The sequence below is a fragment of the Calidris pugnax genome, unplaced genomic scaffold (genome assembly GCF_001431845.1).
Source record: "Calidris pugnax isolate Ruff unplaced genomic scaffold, ASM143184v1 scaffold9, whole genome shotgun sequence".
NCBI lineage: Eukaryota > Metazoa > Chordata > Aves > Charadriiformes > Scolopacidae > Calidris > Calidris pugnax.
Window position 1 is genome coordinate 2,006,206 of NW_015090778.1, and position 19,971 is coordinate 2,026,176.

Consider the following 19,971-nt stretch of genomic DNA (forward strand, 5'->3'; position numbering starts at 1 on the left):
AAAATACTTCGCTACATTTTTAAGCATGTAATTTCTAAGCAAAATGTTGACAACTTTAAAAAACAGGTTTTGAATTTTTAAGTTTTCATCAAGTATTTTGCAATGGTTGGTTTTTTTTCTACTTTCTCATCTAGACGCTAGAAGGCACATGTGCCTCAGTGGAGGGAACAGGCTCATGTCAGCAGGAAAGTGGAGGGTGTATTAAGTATATACATCGGGAAAGTTCAGTCCAAAGCCAGAAACTGATTCTTCCACAGATGATTGGATGGCACCTGAAGTGGGTGATGGGTGCTCTCCCCAGCCTAGTCTGGCCTAACTGGAAAATGGCAGGTTACAAAAACCAAAGCCCTGAAAATTGCCTGCTCTCGTCTCCTCCTTTGCTCTCTCCCTCCTGGCACGCTCTCTGTGTTATTTTCTATGGTGGTTTCTTTCCTGTTTGCAGCTAAGTGTAATGTGCAGAGTAGTGTACTATATCAATCTCTGCTTTCCTCTTTATTAATTTAATTGAATCATAGAATCATAGAATGGTTTCACGAGAAACTGGATGGATATGAAATACTAGTCTTGCTACTTTTTTTTTTTTTTAACATGATCCTGCTGCATTAAATGATTGGTAAAATACGACAGTATCAGTGGGATGGTTAGTGCAAACTTACATTTTTGAATGAGCACACTAAATAGTAGATTAACATATGGGAAAGGGGTATAAATCTGCATTTGTAAGGAACGAATGAGTCTACAGAAAGGTTTGCTCCTCACCTGGCGGGTGCTCACAGGACCCTAAAATCCCAGAGGCCCCACAGGAGACAGAGGTGACACTTCATATTGACCCCGTTGAAGAGTACTGGCAAAACCCATCTCTCCCAGTACAGCAGTGCAGAGGTGCATGGTGTCAGTTGTGTTCATCTCTGCTCTGCTTCCTTGGGGAGCCACAGGGCAGTGCCAAGCTGGCAGGAGATCACCTCACCCGATTGCTCCAGCCTCTGGTTGTAGAACTCCATGTGCTGCATCTTGATAGGAAGCCTGGAGGGTGTTGGTGAATCTGCTTGGCATGGCAGGGTGCTTCTAGGTATTCCAGAGTGAACCTGCTGCAGGCTGTCAGATGCTTTTCTTGATCTGTGTGATAATGACAATGATGATTTATTTTCTATTCAGTTACATCTCTTAGGGTAAATCTGATGAATAACCATGATCTTATTTCCCCTTCAACCTTTTCCTTTGTTCTGTTCAGGATGGAAACACAGAGGACCCAGGGACTGCTAAAAGGCACAACTTGCCTCAGGCACTTTTGCTGGTATTTTTTCCTGTCAAGCCGTTTTCTTATTGTTCTGGAGGCTTTTCCTAGACACCTCCCTGTCGGCAGGGTTTAACTGTGTCACTCATGCCAGGCTTTTAGCATTTAAACATCTAGTATTTAAGTTAAGGGTCTTCTTACACTGTCCACTTCTCTCTCCGTTTTCCACTATTTTGTTTGCAATAGCAATGAACTATTCCAGCAGAAACGCTGAGCCAAATTCCTTGCTGATAGAAAACAGAGTTGGGGAACTTTATAATGGCAAAGATCTGGATCATTTGATCTTACCTGTCTGTACAGAAACCACAGATTTTTAAAAAAGTGAATTGGGAAATGAGGCCCAGGAGAGGCCGATGAGTTGCTAAGGTCGCACACGAAGCTGGTGGTATAGCAAGGAATAAAACTGATGCATACGTTTGTCCTCCCCAGCCTTCTGCAATACTTACAAGATGATAATTGAACTCTGTAGTTTCTTCAGCTAAGGAAAGTCTCGAAGACCTGTCTGGGTAGAGAAGTGCCTCAGGACTGCAGCAGAGATTGTTTTCCCCTTTTTATGCAGACTCAAGAAGTGAAGGGCTTGATCTCTGCTTTCTCACTTCAGATTTTATTCTCAAACTCGGGTGGCTGATCAGTAGCAAGACCAAAAGCAGAACCCAGGGGCTTGCTGACGTGGTGCTGAGGAGCAGAGCATATCATTTCTCATCAGCCTGGCTGCAAATCTGCAGAGGGACACCAGGGTGTGGGAGGCTTCCCTGTAAACTCATGGTATTTCAGCCTTGGCGATCAAGGGTCTTGTTAGTGCAAGTGCTCTTCCTGGAGAAGCCCTCCAGAGCATCACAGGGATCCGGGAGAACAAGGCTGCCAACTTAAAACTTGTAGGTGGAATGTTAGCACATCTACTCTACATCCTTTCCCACTGAATTGTGGGTGGCTCAGGTGCTTCTCCTGTGTGTCTCATTACTCTAAAGTCAGTCCCCATGTTGTTTTTTAGAAAGCACTGCAGAATGTAGTCTACAAGTACAAATTACTTGCTTTTCTTGTTTGCTGTTTTTTATCCCTCCCCCCTTCTTCCATCCCTGTTCAGCCTTTTACAAAGTATTATTCATTAGAAACTTGAGCATCTCCATCCTGAGGAGGAGAAAAAAAAAAAAAAAAAAAAGCTTCCTGTGAGCCAAAATTTACTCATCCTATCCTGTTTTTCTGCCTTCTAAGAAAAATGTATATGGTCTAATCATAATTCCCAAGTGACCCATAAGCTGGGTCTAGCTGTGGTAATCAGAGCCTCATACTGGAGGCTGGCTGTCAGAGATGGTTGTTAGAACAATTGATGCAGCAGACATCTGTCTCAGCTGAACTCTGCTTGTACCTTTTGGAAGAAAGTGAGCATTCATTTGTATACATAACATGGGAACAGGGAGAATCCACAATTCCGTTGCCATCTTTCTTTAACGAGCTATCATGATATTTCATTAAAATAACATGCACACTTTGAACAGTCACATCTCTGCAGAAGGCGCTGCTTTAGTAGCTGGAGGAAAAATTGCTTCATTGCACAGGATGCAGTACTTCTGCAATTCATCAGTCTGTGGCCGAGTGGCATGTGGGGATAAATTAGTGAGGGACAGAAAGATAATTTTTGCTTGTATAATTAGAGCTGTTTAAAATTTAAATATATATAAAAAAAATGTTTGTCCCCTCATCTTTCAGAGAGATATTTTTGTGATGCTTTTGGAAACAATTCATACTTCTGACTCTTCCACAAAGATTACACTTCTGGCACTACAGAATTTCCAACAAATATCAAGCTCTTGAGCCAAACACGCAGAGGCCATCATGAGGTTGAAAAGCACACAAACAAACTATTGTTAAAATTTGCTGATGCTGCTGGCATTGCCAAGGGGGCATCTTGTTGTTCTTTGCTCATATGATTTAAAGTAATGAGAAAATTCAGGATGAGACAAATTAGGAAGCAGATTGTATGAAAGGGCCAAGCCTTCCCCACTGCTGCTGAGCAGCATTCAGACGTGTACACAATGGGGCCTGTCGCCACATGGGCAAATGCATTCTAAATACTTGATACCAGTAGTAAGGGCATATAAGGAGCTGAGAGGGGAAAGGAAAAAAAAGATAATTTTGAAAAAATTGAGGCCTACAGTTTTATTTATGATTTAAATATAGAAGTTCAAATCGTATAAGCACAAATTATCTGTTTTTCTCAATAAATTATCATTACAGTCAGCTCACTCATATGACAATGAATTGGAAAGTGCATCATCTTGTACAGCTGGATAAATTTTACCCTCCTCCAAATATATTACACTGTTTAAACTAGGTTACTTTTTGTGAATATTGTGTGGATCAATATAAAATGAATCACACTCACACATTCTTCTCAGGCCTTTATTTAACACCTCCTTTGCTCAGCTTTTGAAATACAAGAATATATCTTTGCCTATTCTTAGTGGAAAGTCTGGTATACAAAGAGTCCTTTGTGCCAACAAATAGTTCAAACATCTGTCTAAAGGCCTCCAGTATATCAGAAAATCAAGTGTATGAAGCATCAGATTTCCTTTTTTTGAAGACAATTGAACTCTCTTCTGTAATAAAAACAGAAAGATGAAAAAACGCTGGTAGAAACAAGTTTTTCTGGCTCCACCTGTAAGTGGAGGTACACCAAAGTACCGTTGCTCCGGTTGTGTGGGTGAATGACCTGTTACAAATATTCATGTATGAATCCAGCAGCTGCTATGGACTCAAAGGTGACCAACTGGAGCAGCCACCAAAGGTTTGGGGAACTGGAATGTGTTGGGTGCTCTTGGGCCTTTGTGTAATGCCTTGCAGCGGGTTGGTGGGACCTCATGGGAAGGTGGAGATGTGTAAGGGGCAGGTCTGGAGGCTGGAGGGGCTGCTGTGATTTTGAAGATGGGAGTTCGGCTCCTCAGGCACTTGGAGGGGGCAGAAGGCTGTGTACTTCTTGCTGTCTAAACCACCTGTGATGTGATGCTTTTGTTGGCATGGAAGTGTTGATTGATTTTTGGCATGAATTGATTTTTTTCAGTAGTAAAGTAATAGTATTCTCTTCTAGGAGGTTGTTCCCATAATACAAATGTAATATTATTCTCTGGTGTTTAATTATTGCTGCCTGGGTGAGCAGCATTACTGTGCTCTCCCTCATCTTCACTGCCAGGGTGTCTGAGCACATCAAACCCAAGCACTTCCAGCCTATGTCTGCAGCACTGGTTAGTGCTTTTTGTCCATGTTTTAACCTGGGAGGAAGTAGGGCAAGGACATGCTGAGAAATTTTCTGGGCCACTCACAACTGGTCTGTGGCACACTCAGGAGCTGGGCCGGTGTTTAATCTTGGTACCTGAGCCTTAAAATGGACATTCATCCTACAGACTGGGCTACCCTGTGCATGCTGCCCATGGAGCTGAACTGATCTTCTTACAAAGCTGTTGTCTTTGAATTTGTTTCAGGGACTTCACTGCGTTTTCTTTAAATCCAGGGCTGCTTAGGTCCTACTGAGATGTTCTTGAGAATATATTGAATCTGAAGTTGCATGCGTGGCTTACATACCTTTTTGACTCCTTTTCCTTGTTTTTGTTTTCAGCGTTGTATATTTCCAGTCTGACTGATTTCAGTGCCCTGTTCCTATCATAACATGCACAGTGTGAGTATTGGGCAGAGCAACCTGAGTATTTCAAGCTTCAGTCTGGTTTCCTTTTTTTGTCCTTTTAAACCATGGAACTGGAGACTAGTAACCATGGTAACTCCCGTATCTGTTGAGAAATAAATACTAAAAATGGCTTTTTTTACTATTTATATATAAAAATGCAGAAGCAAATAAAACCTGCAGTATATGACTCACTTCATATTTTAATGGCTCCACTACTTCTGTTAAATGTGGAACCAAATCATCTAAGAAAATTAGAACAAACTCTGCTCCTTTTCAAGGGATTCCACTGGCAATGTGCAGAGGAGGGCTTTGGCTGTATTCTGCTCCTGTTGGTTTATGTACCCCAAAGAGGCAAAAGCAACTCCCCAGAGAGCCTCAGCTGGGCTGGACATGAGTGACAGAGGCACTCCAGGAGGAGGCAGATCTGGTGGAAGGCTTTGACTGAACTTAGTTGGTTTTTATGTCTTTCTTTATTAATGAGACTTTATCCCACGAAAGGGCCTGTGTTTTCCATACCTTTGTATTAGGTCTTTCTTTTAGAATAGGCTGAGAAATGTACCTGCTTTCAGTTAATTTAACGTAAACCTTTCCAAGCTGGAATTGCTGCAGGTCCAGAGATCTTTGTTTAATTACTGCACCTTGATATCTTGAGACTAGCGCATAATTCAGTGATTCCTCATAAAGCAAATCAATGTTTTCATTTCAATTCCCACATAAAAGAACCTGCAAATTACTTCAACATTCATTATATGTGAGATATGGCTGCAAAAATATCTCTAATTTTTACTGCCTGGGTGCCATATTGATGTATTTTAAAGACAATGTGCCATCAGTTCCTCATATTGCCACATACTCTGAAGACCACTGGGATCAGCCACTGGGAAAGTGACTCAGTCTCAAGGAATATCTCATCTAATATCTTCATTTATTTTCCAGTAACTGTGCTCCAACTGTTGTTAAACTTGTCTGACTTATGTAAATGAGGATCTTTCTAGCTCATCTTTCAGGCTAATTTATTCTTCCTTTCTCTACCTACCTAGCTGGGGTGGTAGAAGCCTGGGAAAAGACACACAAGTTTTTGGCCACTACCATGTTTTGTCTGCGCCTCACTATTTGAAGAGTGTGTTCACTAAGATCAGCTTCCATGAGAGAAATGGAAAGCAGAGGTTTTCACTGATGACATTTGAATGGCTGGAGTTGGCAATACTGTGTTTTAAACTCGGAATAATATGCTATTTCACTTCACATGTGTAATTTTGTTTCTTTTCTCAGACTGGCTGCACATAACTCTTAGGATTTCAGTGAAAATGCTTTTGCATGTGAATTCTTTGAGTATATGCCAACATATGATTAAAATGCTCTTGTTTACAACATTCCTACTTACAACCTTATTTGCTAGAACAGTCCCATAGAGCAAACACAAAAAGAACCATGTGGGCACAGAGCGAAGAAAATTATTTTAAAATGTTTCTATTCACAGAAATATTTGTTTAGGAGTAGCTCTATTTCAGTCTCACTTCTTCTGTTGTCTGTACATGACAATGTGTGCATTTATTTTCCAATAGGCCTCCTCCACGTGCTGTTCCATTGCTCACTGTCTCTCCTTCTATGTCTCTGATTCACTAATAAACTATTTCTGGTTGTTCTTTTCCTCTGCCTAAGCTTCAGCTCTTGCTAAGTTGTTGCATCTTTGCCCTCTCTCTGCAGCGTGTGTTAGTGAGCAGGGATTTACGGCTTGATTTTTTTTATTTTTCCTTTTTAATAGTTCACGTTGTTTTGAATAGCAGAGCAGCTCTGAAGCTCGCTCCATGGCCATCCCCGTTCCGACAGGCAACGCTCCAAATTAGGGACTCTGGCATCCAATTGTGACAATTTCTAGGCGTGATGTTGAAGGATAAATTAGGAGCATCTGTTACTCCAGAAACAGGCTGCCCTTATATAGTCTGAAGTGATTAGCCAAAGGGGGCTTAAGAACTTGTGGTATTGCCTGGGAATTGAAATGAAAGGCTGGCAGCAGGGTCCACGTATATAAGTGTGCATTTACAAACATGCATGCCTTTGCAAATATTAGTGAATTTAGTGAGTAAGGTCGTTTACATTTTTTGGCCAGATGAGTGACTGTTGGATTTTGTACTATTTTAGTGATTGTACTGTTTAAAAAAAAAAAATAATAGATTTCTGTATGAGAGTATTAAGGACTTTACAGTAAAGGTGGATTTGATTCTCAGAGCAGTGCTGAGAGACCTGCTTCACAGGCTGAGGCACAGTCTGGTTGAATGGGCATCTCCAGAAGCTGCAGTTGTTTGGCAGCAGAGCTCAGGAGCACAACCCAAGCACCGTCCCAGAGCCCAGGCACTCGCTGTCCTGTTGGCTCTGTCCACACGTGACCTTGGCCTCTGAAAAGCTACACTTCGGCTCAAGGTGCTGCTATTTTAGTGGAACTTTTTCCTTTGGGAAAAGAGGAGCTTGCATTTCTTTGCAGAGATTTCTGATGCGAACGAAAGTTCAGATGAGCTGCAGAAGGCTTAACCCTGCTCACAGCAGTTGTGTGTTAGAAACTGTGCAGAGAGAGGGAAATTTGCTGTGACGCTGTAGAAACTTCTTTAGCAGTTCTGGAAAAATCTTTCCTCTTCCTGAGCAGCATCTCAAGTCCATTCTCCCAGGGCAGAAGTGCAAAGATGGAAATTCTTGTTTAAATCTCACACATTTCTTATGAGTACCTTGTCCCTGATATGTGCTATTTCATGCCCTTATGTGGAATCTGCTTGTCACCGATGCTGACGGATGCAGGATAAAGTGCACTTTCCTTTAGCTGTGCCAAGTGGATATGCAGCAGTGTGCTCAGCTGGAAGAGCTAACAGCGGATTCTGTGCAGAGCCAGGATTGTCTGAGGGAGAGCTTTTCTTTCTTAAAAGTACCTTTTCAAAGGGTGCACGTGCCTCGATGTGCCAGTAGAGACGTGATACTGGCCAGCAATATGGAGTGAGGCGGACATTCTGAGCCCGTTCCTCCTGTCTATGTGGGATTTTCAAATCGAGAATGATTGTTTAAATTATTTCTGTTGTAAATTGAAGTACAAAGTTTTAGTTTCCTGATTCAATGGGTCTGCACTCGGGTCTGACGTCAGGGCCCACAGGTTTTAGCTGTAGCATCTAATCCTTGCTACTGAATAATGGGTGACTTTATATAGCAAATATGTTACAAGATCTGAGGTCAGTGGATGGGAATGAAGAGCCAGCAAAAAGGTTTGTCACATCTCAATACTTGCCGTAACAAGCCAAGTATTAAGAGCCAAAATTGAGTACTCGTTACAGATGATGTACCCTAGCACTCTGTTTTGAGAGTTACTGGTGTTGAAGTTCACAGTGAAATATTTCCAGGGAGCAGACAGATGTGGGAATTAGGCCAGTAGATGTTTTCTTTCCATTTCTAGATTTAAATAATTAGTAGATGTTCATTTACTTCTGCAGTCTTCTGGTACTGGATGAACACATAGGCACGTTGCAGCAAATCACCACACTTGGGCTATTTCTTCCCTTTAAATAATAATTTTCCTGTTTGCCAGCAGCACTGCTGTTTACAGCCTGAAGATTGCAGACAGATGGGTTCATTCAGTGTGAATTTCCAGGCAGTATTCAATCTTTACCTTATTTTGAAGTGCCATGGGAAAAACAATCCCCATTTCTGTGTGCTGGTTTTCATGTATGCAGTTGCAAATGCTGGGTGCCAAGAATGTGAAGGATCCAAACCTACAGCAACTAACTAGGTCACTCTTGAAATGTTGTCACGTGTTTGGGCTTTTGCCTTTTTTCTTTTGTGAGACTGCAGAAAGTAAGGGCTGAGCAAGAGGCAGCAAAACAGAAGTTCATCTATATGTTCTCTCTTCAGCTTCCTCATGCTCAGTCATGTCTAGAAAATGGTAGACTCCAAAGTGGGATTTGTCAAGCGTGAGCTAACAAGAATCTTCCAGTTGTGAACCAGTCCTTTTTAATGAGCAGGTAATTGAAGTGGGAAGCAGTAAGAAAGGCCAGATTCTAAATCCTAATTAATCATGGATAGTGTCTACATGAGCACTAGTCAAATACTTTTGGCTTGCATTTTGCAGTTAGAGTTTCTAGGTTTCAGCTGCTAATACTTCAACAAGCTTATGCAAAATGGCTAAGCTTTATGCTAGAGATACCTGCCTTTATGGTTCCTTGGAAGCTCTGACTGTACTTAGAAACAAGTATATCTGCCTGCCTGCTTCCTTGGTCAGTCTTTCTGGGTGTACAAAACTTGTGTGCTTTCATGGGCTGGCAGTTCCAGTGAGTTAATGGATGGAGGAATCACTTGTGGAGGGCTCTGACAGATGAGGGCTGCCTACGCACTGCAGGGTATCACTCTCAGAACACTCTTGGGGAAATTAAGGCACATCTAGGCCCGGCTTTACAACCATCACCTCATTGCAAATCCTTCTCTGCCAGTGGTTTAGGCTAAAAGGCTCTGAAGGATGTGTGGTAGGATTTTAAAAGGCAATAAGTGAACCTTACTGGCATGGAGTTGAGATCGGTGATTGAGGGATATTGGGGCTGGTGTAGCAGGGAAGGTCTGTACTGCTTCTCTACCATGTTCTGAAACTACCACAGGCAAAGAGATTCCAGGAGTCATTGCTATCTTAAGTAGCCTTGTCTTGGCAGTAGCTGTCAGAGGTGAAAATTGGTGGTGAGAGGCGCTATTGTCATCACTGCAAGATGCTCAGCAATGGCATCTTCAGAGTTCATGTCCACAGTCATGACCTCCTGTTATACAGGCACAGCAGGTCTCCCTGTGGCTCTCCGACCGAGCAGAACAACCTTGAAATCCTGCTATGAATGGTAAGGTTGTGTGCTGGGGACTTGGGCACTGCTCTTGGCTACTGCTTTGGAGAAAAAACAGATTTTTTGAAATGGATTTCAGCTTGGTCCATTCCAACCCAAATCAATCACGTTTAATTATCTGCCCAGGGCACAGGGTATCTGTCAAACTCTGATAAATTCAATGAACATGCAGATTGTATCATCTTTTGTCATCAGTACCGTCTGTTCTTGGCATTCATGCTACAGGGCTAGACTGTAGATATGTTGATTAGCAGATAACGCTGATCAGTCATGAAAATTCATTTCCAAAATTATTCTGGATTTGGAACGAATATGGGTTTTTTCCACCTCGGGCAAAGGGAGCCTGAATTCTTGATTACACGTAATTATTTATACTCATATTTCGGCCATTTTATATACCCCCAAGGTGGTGTAAACTGGTATGAGTTTAAATATGAGGTTAGATCTGAAGTATTTAAGCATTTCACTCACTTGTTGGGTACTTGGAGGAGGAGGCAGAATGGGAGGTGTCTGTCTCTGTAATTGTCTTTATGTCTAAGCTGATTTAGATGTCCTCCACTAGTTTATTTTCTCTTTGGACTTCTGACTCAATCGGAAATAGCCCAACTGGTTCTCTCAAGTTTTTCCTAGAAAGTGCACTTTTCAGTAGTCATGGTTAAGGAACAGATTCTGAGGCGTGCCTGCTCTCCCCATTTTGAAGTTAACCCTGCCTTTTATTTCCCAGAAGACGGATGTTGTCCTACACTTGAAATCCCAGTACATGAGACTGTCTTGGGTCTCAGCTTCTGTTGCTGGGAATATCTCCTTTCCATCGTTAGTTCAGTACGTCATGGGGAGGCACCTCTCTTTTTTCCAGTTGTACTGTTATGTTGAAGGTAATAAGGCTTCTTGCGCCTATGGGCTTTCAAAAATCCTTGCAACACCAGTCACTTGGCATTCATAGGAAATTTTTGCAATGTTTAGGAATGTCAGACTGTAGCCTGTGCCAACGTAGCTCAGCCAAAGTTGTCGCCTGGCGTTTCCACAACAAAATGGCCTGCTCAGAGTTCAGTGTCTGCCATCGTAATACCTTGGGACTACCAATGGCTCAGTGTTCCCTCAAGTCTCAGTTTTTCCATGTAAACCCAGACAGGCCTTGGTTTCCCTCTGTTAAAACCAGGTTGATACTGTGACTTTTCCTCCATTAATGAAATTTAAGCAAAAAGAATGTTTTAAACTACATCTTGAAAAAAACCAAACAAAATTCCCCAAGCAGTTGGCTTTTTACCTAGTCCAAATTTGCAAGATTTTACATACCATGTGAGAGAGGATTTTTTTTTTTTTTCTGATGCTTGTCTGAGAACCTCTCTTCCAGAAAATCCTGTTGGAGATTTCTTAAATCTGTCTCCAGCTGTCATTCACACTGAACGGCAGCAGGGGCTGGACTTTCCCTTCATTCTGTACGTGCATTTATTGTAGACACCAGTAAGCGTTTAAGGACCTACTGGCAATCTGGAAACATGCTGAGGTCCTGGGCTATAGTTAAGCCCTGCTACAGGTTGACCCAGCTGCTATCTCTGTCTTTTACCATGTGTTTAGGGTCACTCTACCTTATGGTCAGTCTCTGCCTATTTGAGTACATGATTCTCAAAGCACTCAAGCTCCAGTCCTGCATTTAAGTCCCTGGGGGAGCAGTGAAACTTGTTTGGGCACAGTGGAGGCAAAATGATACATACTCTGTGGTACATATTGGCGATAAGGACCTATTCTCCAATATTCTTCTTTCCTTTTTAACAGATTAGTGTTTATTTGATCTTCCCTTGGGTGTGTGTTGTCCTCTTTTAATTGCAGTTTTTTGAGTATTCATACTCCTTTGCTTAGCTCCTAAGTTTTGCTAATAAGTTCCTGATGTATGCCAAGATAATGAAGATGATTAATGAAATTGTTACACTCCCCGATTCTTGTTCTAACTTGCTGTCTTTAACTGGTCTCAAACTTGGATTCATCTGCACTGTTACCTGCAACACAGCTGTTGTGTTTTAACCGCAGAAACAGGAAAATGTGAATGTGCTTTGCTGCCTTCAGAGACTGTCATGCAAGAATCCCACTGGAAAGTTAAAGACAGTGAGCAGGCTGGTGGCAAGTGGCTGGCGATTCAGTTGTGCGTTTTACTGAAGCCAAACAGGGTGGTGACACAGGTACTCACGGCTCACTTTCACATTTGGCAAAAGGCATGTTCCTTTTGTGCCAGACTGCAATTATCCCACATGCCATAAACAGGACTGGCAAAGATGGTGAAAGAATACGTACTAGTACAGGGGGAATTAATAGAGCTCGTGATCTCTGTTGTACCGCTTGTTTTTCTAAGTACTTTTACTCTTCCTCCAAGACTAAAATACAGCAGTTAAGCCCATTAAAAACACTTTAAGTTATAAACATTCACCATTTTTCACTTCCTTTGCAAACAGCACTAATCTGCTAAGTGTGTTTCCTTTCCCAGGGCCGTGAATATTTCTTTGTAGACGAAAGTTTGCTCTGATAAAACCAGGTTTAGTAACATGTTGAGTGTGCGATTCTTTTCCATCTGACAAGTATTTTGCTTCTCACTGATGTTTTCTTTTTGAAAGATCTTCTCTGTACAGGGAATTTCAGATGTGAAAAGAGCTCTTCATGATGCCTCATGGAGGCATTTGATATAATACCCACTACATTCCTTGAAAAGCAATAAATAGTGTTGGGACATTGGTCAGCTAATTCTTTTGAGAAATACTAGGAAATACATCCAGTTTGTTTTAACTAGCTTTAATAAAAACATATGTCAGTGTAAAGCAGATTTATCTTTTTCTGGAAATTTGCATGGATTGCAATGAGGTTTTAAAATACTGCCTGTGTTGGAGACAGCTGTATTTTCTTCTTGGGATTCTTATTCAGGAATGGTCTGAAACATGGTAGAACTGGGAATCACCCATATCACTCCTGCATTTCCTTTCTGAACTGTTATTTGCATTCTTTCATGCCTGTGTGGATCCTTCCTTGAGAATAGCAAAAGACACAGTAAGGACGAAGGGGCACAGAGCATCCAGTCCAGCCATGGGATTGGTGATACCCAACTGCTGACAGCTCTGGCAGGTTGTTACCGTACGTAGCTGTAACATGGAATAACATGTGTGCCTGTGCCCACCCCGCCTTGAGGCTTTGTGCAGCATGGAGGCAGTTACTGAATCTTTTCCTTGCTGTCTTTGTCCCTTGGTTGATGCTTCTAGAAGAGTCCAAGTGCACTGGAAGTACAAATCTTAAAGTTTATGTCTCACTGTAAAGCTTGACATATTCCAGCCCCAAACAAACTTTTCTTCTGTACTATTCAGTGACCCCACTTGTTATCTGCTTTGTAACAGACCTGCAGAAGAGTCCAGGCACTCACACTGAAGGAGATTTATGTTTCGTTCAAGTCTGTAGCTCCCAAAAGTGCAGAGATTCGTTTGCCAGCAAGGATGTGTTGTGCTGCTGCCTGATCCAGAGCTGTTCTGGGGCCAAGCACACCCTTAGAAACACCTTGTGTATGAATGATAAAAACAAAAACAAGAGCAGTACTAACCTTTTCTAGAACAAAAAACATGCACTGTAGAGCTAAATGCTACTTTTATTTTTAACTCTGGCATGTTTGGAGTTTGTGATTGAAAATGAAATAACCTCATCGTGGTTTAATGGGCACATCTTGCGCATGCACATCATCTTTCTACAAACAAATGAGCTGTTATGATAAGGAAGAAGTTTAACAGCTACAGCCAAGACATCTTTCACAAAGTAACTCTGAAGAGAAGTACAAACTCATGACATTGAAGTGTGAAAGTTCCATGTTATTCCACAGGTTTCTTCTGTGACTTTTGGCAACTCAATTAATCTCTTGATACCTCCCTTTAATATCTGTAAAATAGCTATGAAAGTTTTTTCCACCTTACAGCAATACTGTGGGGATCAATGCATCTAGAGGGTATTGCACCATGAAGTTGTGATTAGATGCTGCGGTAATGGGGATCAGGCAAGTACTTAAGACTGCAGGAGCACAGAGGAGCTCCTCATGTGCGTGGTCTGAATTTTGCTATTTCATCTTGAGAGGGAGCAGGAGTGTGGACTCTCTCCCATCTGTATGCAGTAGGTTGAACCTCTGTTTCTAGGACATATTATTTCTCAACTCCTGAGTCTGCACACTAAGTCTACATGTAACAGGGCATCCTCTCGCCTAATTGCAAAACTCTGCTTCAAAAACAATCAAGACAGCAGGCTGCTAAATCATCCTGCTGATTTTTCTTGCAACATCCTTTTCTTCTCTGTTTCATCTGGAAACTCACTGACACACAATTCTAAGAATTAATGCCAGGGATTTGTGAACCATTTAGTTATGAAAAGATTATCTATGCGTGTAAAACTACCCTGCAAGTCATTAGCTGGGCCAAATATATTTAATGATGCTTCGTATTACTGATGACATCACATCCTAGCCTAATTATGTGACTTTTTTTATTTTGAATTTTTTTTTGCCCCTAGCTAACCTTGCTCTTTGTCCAAAATATGGCGTTATTAGCTCACAGTATTATTGGTGACTTTCCCCTGAAAACCTCCCATGTAGGCAGGGAGGACAAAAGGAGAAAGCTGTTTTTTTGAACAAGGTGGGGGTGGCTGTTTGGTGGCTCTCCATACAGCTCATGTTTATGTTAAATGCTATGGGCAGAAAGGGATTCTGCTGAAAGCCTATAAATCCAGGCATTCACAGGTGTTCAGGTGCCGTATCTTCCCTCGAGGATTTAACCACAGGCTGTTGATAGTCTCCTTAAATGCAAACTCTGATAGGCTAAATTTCAGTACTAACAGCAGGGACTTCAACACATGAAGAAAAGTTCAATATCTATGGATTTTGCTTAAGAAATGAAAAAGCTTTTATGCTTCTTGGAGAAATGTAAAACTTGTTGCTTCTATGGCCAGATTATGTTCAGACTGGGGAAAGGGCCCCTGATTTTGAGCTGACAGAGGTGTAAATGAAATCTGAATCCAAAAGATAAATGAAATCCCTTAGTCAATCCTGTCCTTTAGGGCTGGATAGGATGGATCCATCTGGTGAGGTTAGTGACTTCCCAAGTGCAGCTCCTACCTGCACTGGAAGAAATGTGTCTCTAGCTCTCCTGTGTTTCAGCTAGGAAAGAGGATCAGTCTGAAAGTAGAGGAGGAGCCTCAGTAAACCTTGTTTGGCAAATTCTGCTTAGAGCATGTCCTGAATCTCTCCAAATGCTCCTGCGTAAACCCACTGCCTAATTCCCTTCTCAGGCATATATAGTCTTTTTATCTCAGAATCTAATGATATATTCACTTTCTTTCTCACTTCTTTAAACTATTCACAGTTTAGGGATTTAAGAGGCGAAGACCCCCTTTCAGAAGACATTCTTCAGGCCAGATTCAGCCAGTATGTACTTCCTGTGCCTAGTGTTTGCTGTTGGTTGGATGTGACCTAGAGAGATGCCTTACAGATAGGAATCATTAGACACTGATTTTTTTAAAAGTAAAATTTAGACTCTCAGCCTTAGGAACATAAGAACTTTGACCACCCTTAGAAAGGGGACTCAAGTGAGTTATTTTCAGTGATGTGCCAGCATTGTGCCTGTTTGAACACATTCATGGTGCTCAGGTTGACCATTACCCTGGCTGATTGACCATGGGCAAATGCTAAATGTATTTTTTTAGTTTTGAGCATGAGCAGTCTCCAGTGCGTTATCTGCCTCTTACAGCACTAGACACTGAATATGCAACCTAATGAAGAAATGGGTCCTGTCCTGGTGCAAAGGACAGGGGAGCTCAGGCATGCAGAGGAGTAGGGCTTGGAGGGGGCTTGAAGTTTAATGGCAAGACTTATGAGATTATCACGGCTAGGACAGATACATAATAGTGATACTTGTTGATGCCCACATTTGCTGTTTTCTAAGTAGTAAGAGGGACTTCTTGCCATCCTTCCATGGTAATTTTTTGAATCTTTGATAAAATACTGAAAGGACTGAATTTGTAGCTTTTGCCAGTTATATCAGGAAATAATTGGTTCTGGTAAATAATAAATAATTTTGCACTTGTGAGTTTGGTTGCCAGCCAGGTAGACACGTGCGTCCTCTTGCCTTACAGCCCATCCTGCACTCGCCTTGCACCTGAAAGGGCTTGGCTGCCCCACGCGCTGCTGCGTGCCTCCAGGAGCAGCCTCCCCTTGCAGGATGTGGCAGAGTGCTCTGGCTGGCCCCTTTCTTTGCATCCAACTGAATGTAAGTGCAAAGAGCTGATCCAAAACATCTTGAAGCCAGCCTTTCTCCAGCTCTTGCAAATATTTAAATTGTCCTGTTTGAATGCTGAAAAAAATGTCATACTGTTTCAAGGGCGCCTAGGCTTTGCTTTCTGTCCCGTGTGGCAGCCAGCTCCAGCTCAGACTTTAGAAGTTTCCTTACTCCAGGGCAAGATTCAACAGTCTTAGAGATTAGTGACCCTGTGTCCGAAGCCTGGAAACTGTACTTGAGCCAAAACCATTGGCATCACTGCTGAGAGTTAATAAATACATTCATTCCTGTAATACATTTTTATTGGCACGAGGGAGGCTTAATACATACCACCTTGTTTTCTCTGCGCCTGAACAAGCAAAGTTGTGCAAGTTGGACTTAGCAGTGATTAAGAGACATAAGCAAGCTGGACTGATAAAAACATATTTTATGACCACTGTGTGTCATTATATCATCTTATCTGAGCTCCTGTGTAGCACAGGCTGTAGAACTTCATCCTTTATCCTTCGTAAGCCAATGCATTTTGTTAGAGTGAGACTTTTCTCTAGAGACTGCCAGTCATTATTATCTGGATTTGAGTTCTTGTGGGCACGCTGCAGAATCACAAGCAGCTGGCCTGTATCAGAGCCTCTAGGCAACTTCTGTTCCTGGTTCCAGATGTGACATTTCTGATACTCCTGCAAAAAACATGCAGAAATAAGAAAGATAAAAATACCTATGAATCGTCCTGATGCCAGTCCCTTGGGGTGCAGTCCTTGCACATGGAGTGCCTCCTTCCAAGAGCGCATCTCCAGCCTCACATCTCCTCAGCCATCTCTCCCTCCATGTGTCTCCACTGATTGCAACTGCTGCTCTTTCTTAAATATGTCTGAGCTGGGGATACTGGGGGCTCTTCTGATGGACTGATGTTTTGGGGCATTTTGTGTGTTTCCACCAGTTTCACAGCTGGCTGGGCACTGGCTGTGACCAGCACCTGGCAGAGGCACCACTGCAACCCCAGGTACCAAAACCTGCATGAACGCCCAGTGCAGCACTTGGGTGAGTTAATGGGGTGCTCATGCACAAACTGAGCGGGGCTCATGCGTGAAATATTTGGGTCCTTAAGCATAAAGTCCTTGGGCGCTCATGCATGTACTGATTGGGCACTCATGCATAAATTACATCGCTCAAACATGAATTATTTGGGCACTCATGCATGAAGCATTTGAGTGCTCAAGCATGACCTAATGGGGAATTCAAGCAGTTACTGATTAGGCTGTCGTGTACAAACTAATTGGGTGCCCATGCATGTACCAGTTGGACACTCATGCATAAACTAATCATTTGCTGATGCATGAATTAATTGGGCACTCATGAATAAATTAATTGGCTGCTCATGCACAGACTGATTAGATACTCGTGTGTACTAACTGGGCACTCATGCATTAATTTATTGGGTGCTCATGCATGAACTACTGGAGCATTCCTGCATAAACTAACTGGGTGTGCATGGGTGAAGTTAATTTGTCACTCATGCATGGCCTGATGGGCTGTTCCTGTGTATTGTTCTGGCACTCATGCATGAACTAATTGGGTGCTCTTGTGTAAATACCATAAACCCTGCAATTTATGCCCGATACTCCCATTCCTGTTCCTTCCAAAACCTTTAGCACTTTGGGTGGTTTGGAATCGAGTTTGAATTGCACAATTTAGGCCTAGAGCTGAGTGGGGCAGTAATTAGAAACAGATGGCACAAAATAAGAGCTCCTTTTCTTGCAGAGATTAATGACCATCAGTTATACATTCTGTGCCATCCTAGAACATCCTCCCAGCTCACGTAGTCGCTGTTCCTGTCCTTGCCCTTTGTAAACACCAAATTCCCTTTGTCTGTTCCAGATCACTATGTTGTTCTCCCAAGCCTCTCTCTTTCCCTCAAAGCCTGTTGTTTTAGAGCTCATGTTCTTTGCTTTCTTTATAAATGGCAACTTTAGTAAGTAAACTAAGCTGTACCTGTTTCTTTCCTCTTGGGTCCTTGAGTCTTTCTCAGGTAGTATGTGTGCATCTCTGCTGGCTGAAAGTTGCTTCTTCTAATGACAAGACTGATGTTCAGCTGGTGAGGCCTCATCCTCCAAAGAAATATTAATTTATCAAGGAAGCAGCACCTCTCATACAAATCAATCCAGCACTCTTTTAGCGGGAAGCATCTGTCAACAACAAAAAATTTGTGGTAGAATTAGATAGGCCCTTACTAGTGGCTTACCTTAAGACCACTGGCACACCTGGGAAGAAATTAAAATACTGGTTGCAATACAAGCCATCATAGTAAATACATACCGAGTACGTCATGTAAGTACACATATGCAAAACACATGACAGTGGCTCAGGCTGCCATCACCAGATGGCACTGTTAGATATGTACCCGTGCTTCCATCCTCTGCAGTGTTGCTGTAGGGTGGGATGCTCTTCTGGGAGAACTAGAAAACAGCAAGAGTTGATGTTCCCTTAATGTCTGTTAAGTAGATTCAGTTCGTGTGACAGAGAGCTCTCTGGGGAACGGGCAGTCGTGCTTGAGTTTTTTTTTGTAGGCTCTTTGTGATCATTTCTTTTCAAAGACTAAGAGTTGTAGTGTAACCAAAATCAAGTTATATGAAATACCCAATCAACCAGCCCCCTCCCCAGACGTGATGGCACCACTTTCTTTTCTAAAGAGAAACTGATCTGTGGATCAGCGGGAGTGAGGGGGAGCTGGTTTGTCCACTTACACAGGCCAGGCGTGCGTACCCCCAGGTTAGTTACTGTGTGAACAAACACAAAACTGTATTTCTGATGCCAGACACAAGTTTTTATTTCTGATTTTCAGGAGCTATAATTCAGACTTTGCAACCGTATGTGTATACAATTCACTGTTAAGTCAGTAGGTAGGTTTTTGTGTAGAAAATGTTGAAGAAATCAGCTCTGTGGATGGCATTCATCCAGCTTCGTGTTTTATTGGTCTTAAACCAGCAGCGCTGCCCTGTTGGTTGCTATTGCGTATTTCCAAATGTCTGATATTGTGGTTTTGAGGTTTCAGGCAGGAGCCTGGTTGGAAATAAGGCATAAATAAGATACAACAGCTGTCTATGGGCTCTTGTCCTAAGCTGGTGTCCCAGCACTCTAGACCCATAGAGCTTTTACAGCGAGGTATATAAGAAAGTAATAGACCAGCCCCACCCAGGAGCTTTCACTCCAGAAACACAAGGGTCAGATGTTTCAAACAGGCTCCTTGCTGGATTTCAGAGGTAGATGAGAAGATGGCAACTGCAATCCAACTCTGTGCAGCTACTGGGGGAGCCCTGGCACTGGTCCTAGAGCCTGGTTTGGCTTCCTGGGGCTAGTGGGGGGCTTGATACACTGCTGGCTTTGAGGGGCAAACTGCAAGGAGAACCGGGCTACCTTGGTTAGCACAAGGACGGAGCCTCAACTGCCCTCTGTTTGAGATCTTCCCCTCCCTTTGGTTGCTCATTTCTTGCCAGCTACTTAGGGAAAGCCAGCACAGGTGTGCCTGGCCTCTTCTAGCAGCAGCACATTCTTCTGATGGATTAAAGTCATGTAATCACAGCCTCTTAGTCCATGGGATTCTCCTTGTAAAAGTAAAAAGCCTTGATTATGTCCAAGGCAGAGCCTCGTTACAGTGGTTCTTTCGGATGGATGCTGCACTGCGAGTGTCGGTACATGACTTGTGTGTACAATGAAGCACATACAGTAAAAATGTGTTGGGGCAAAGCTTGCCTTTTTTTTTTTTTTTTTTTTTTTTTTTTTTTTTTTTATGTTTTTTTTTGGTATCATGACACTGGTACCCAGAAACTTTAAGTATCACACCTGTAAGTTGGATTTGTTTTTTAT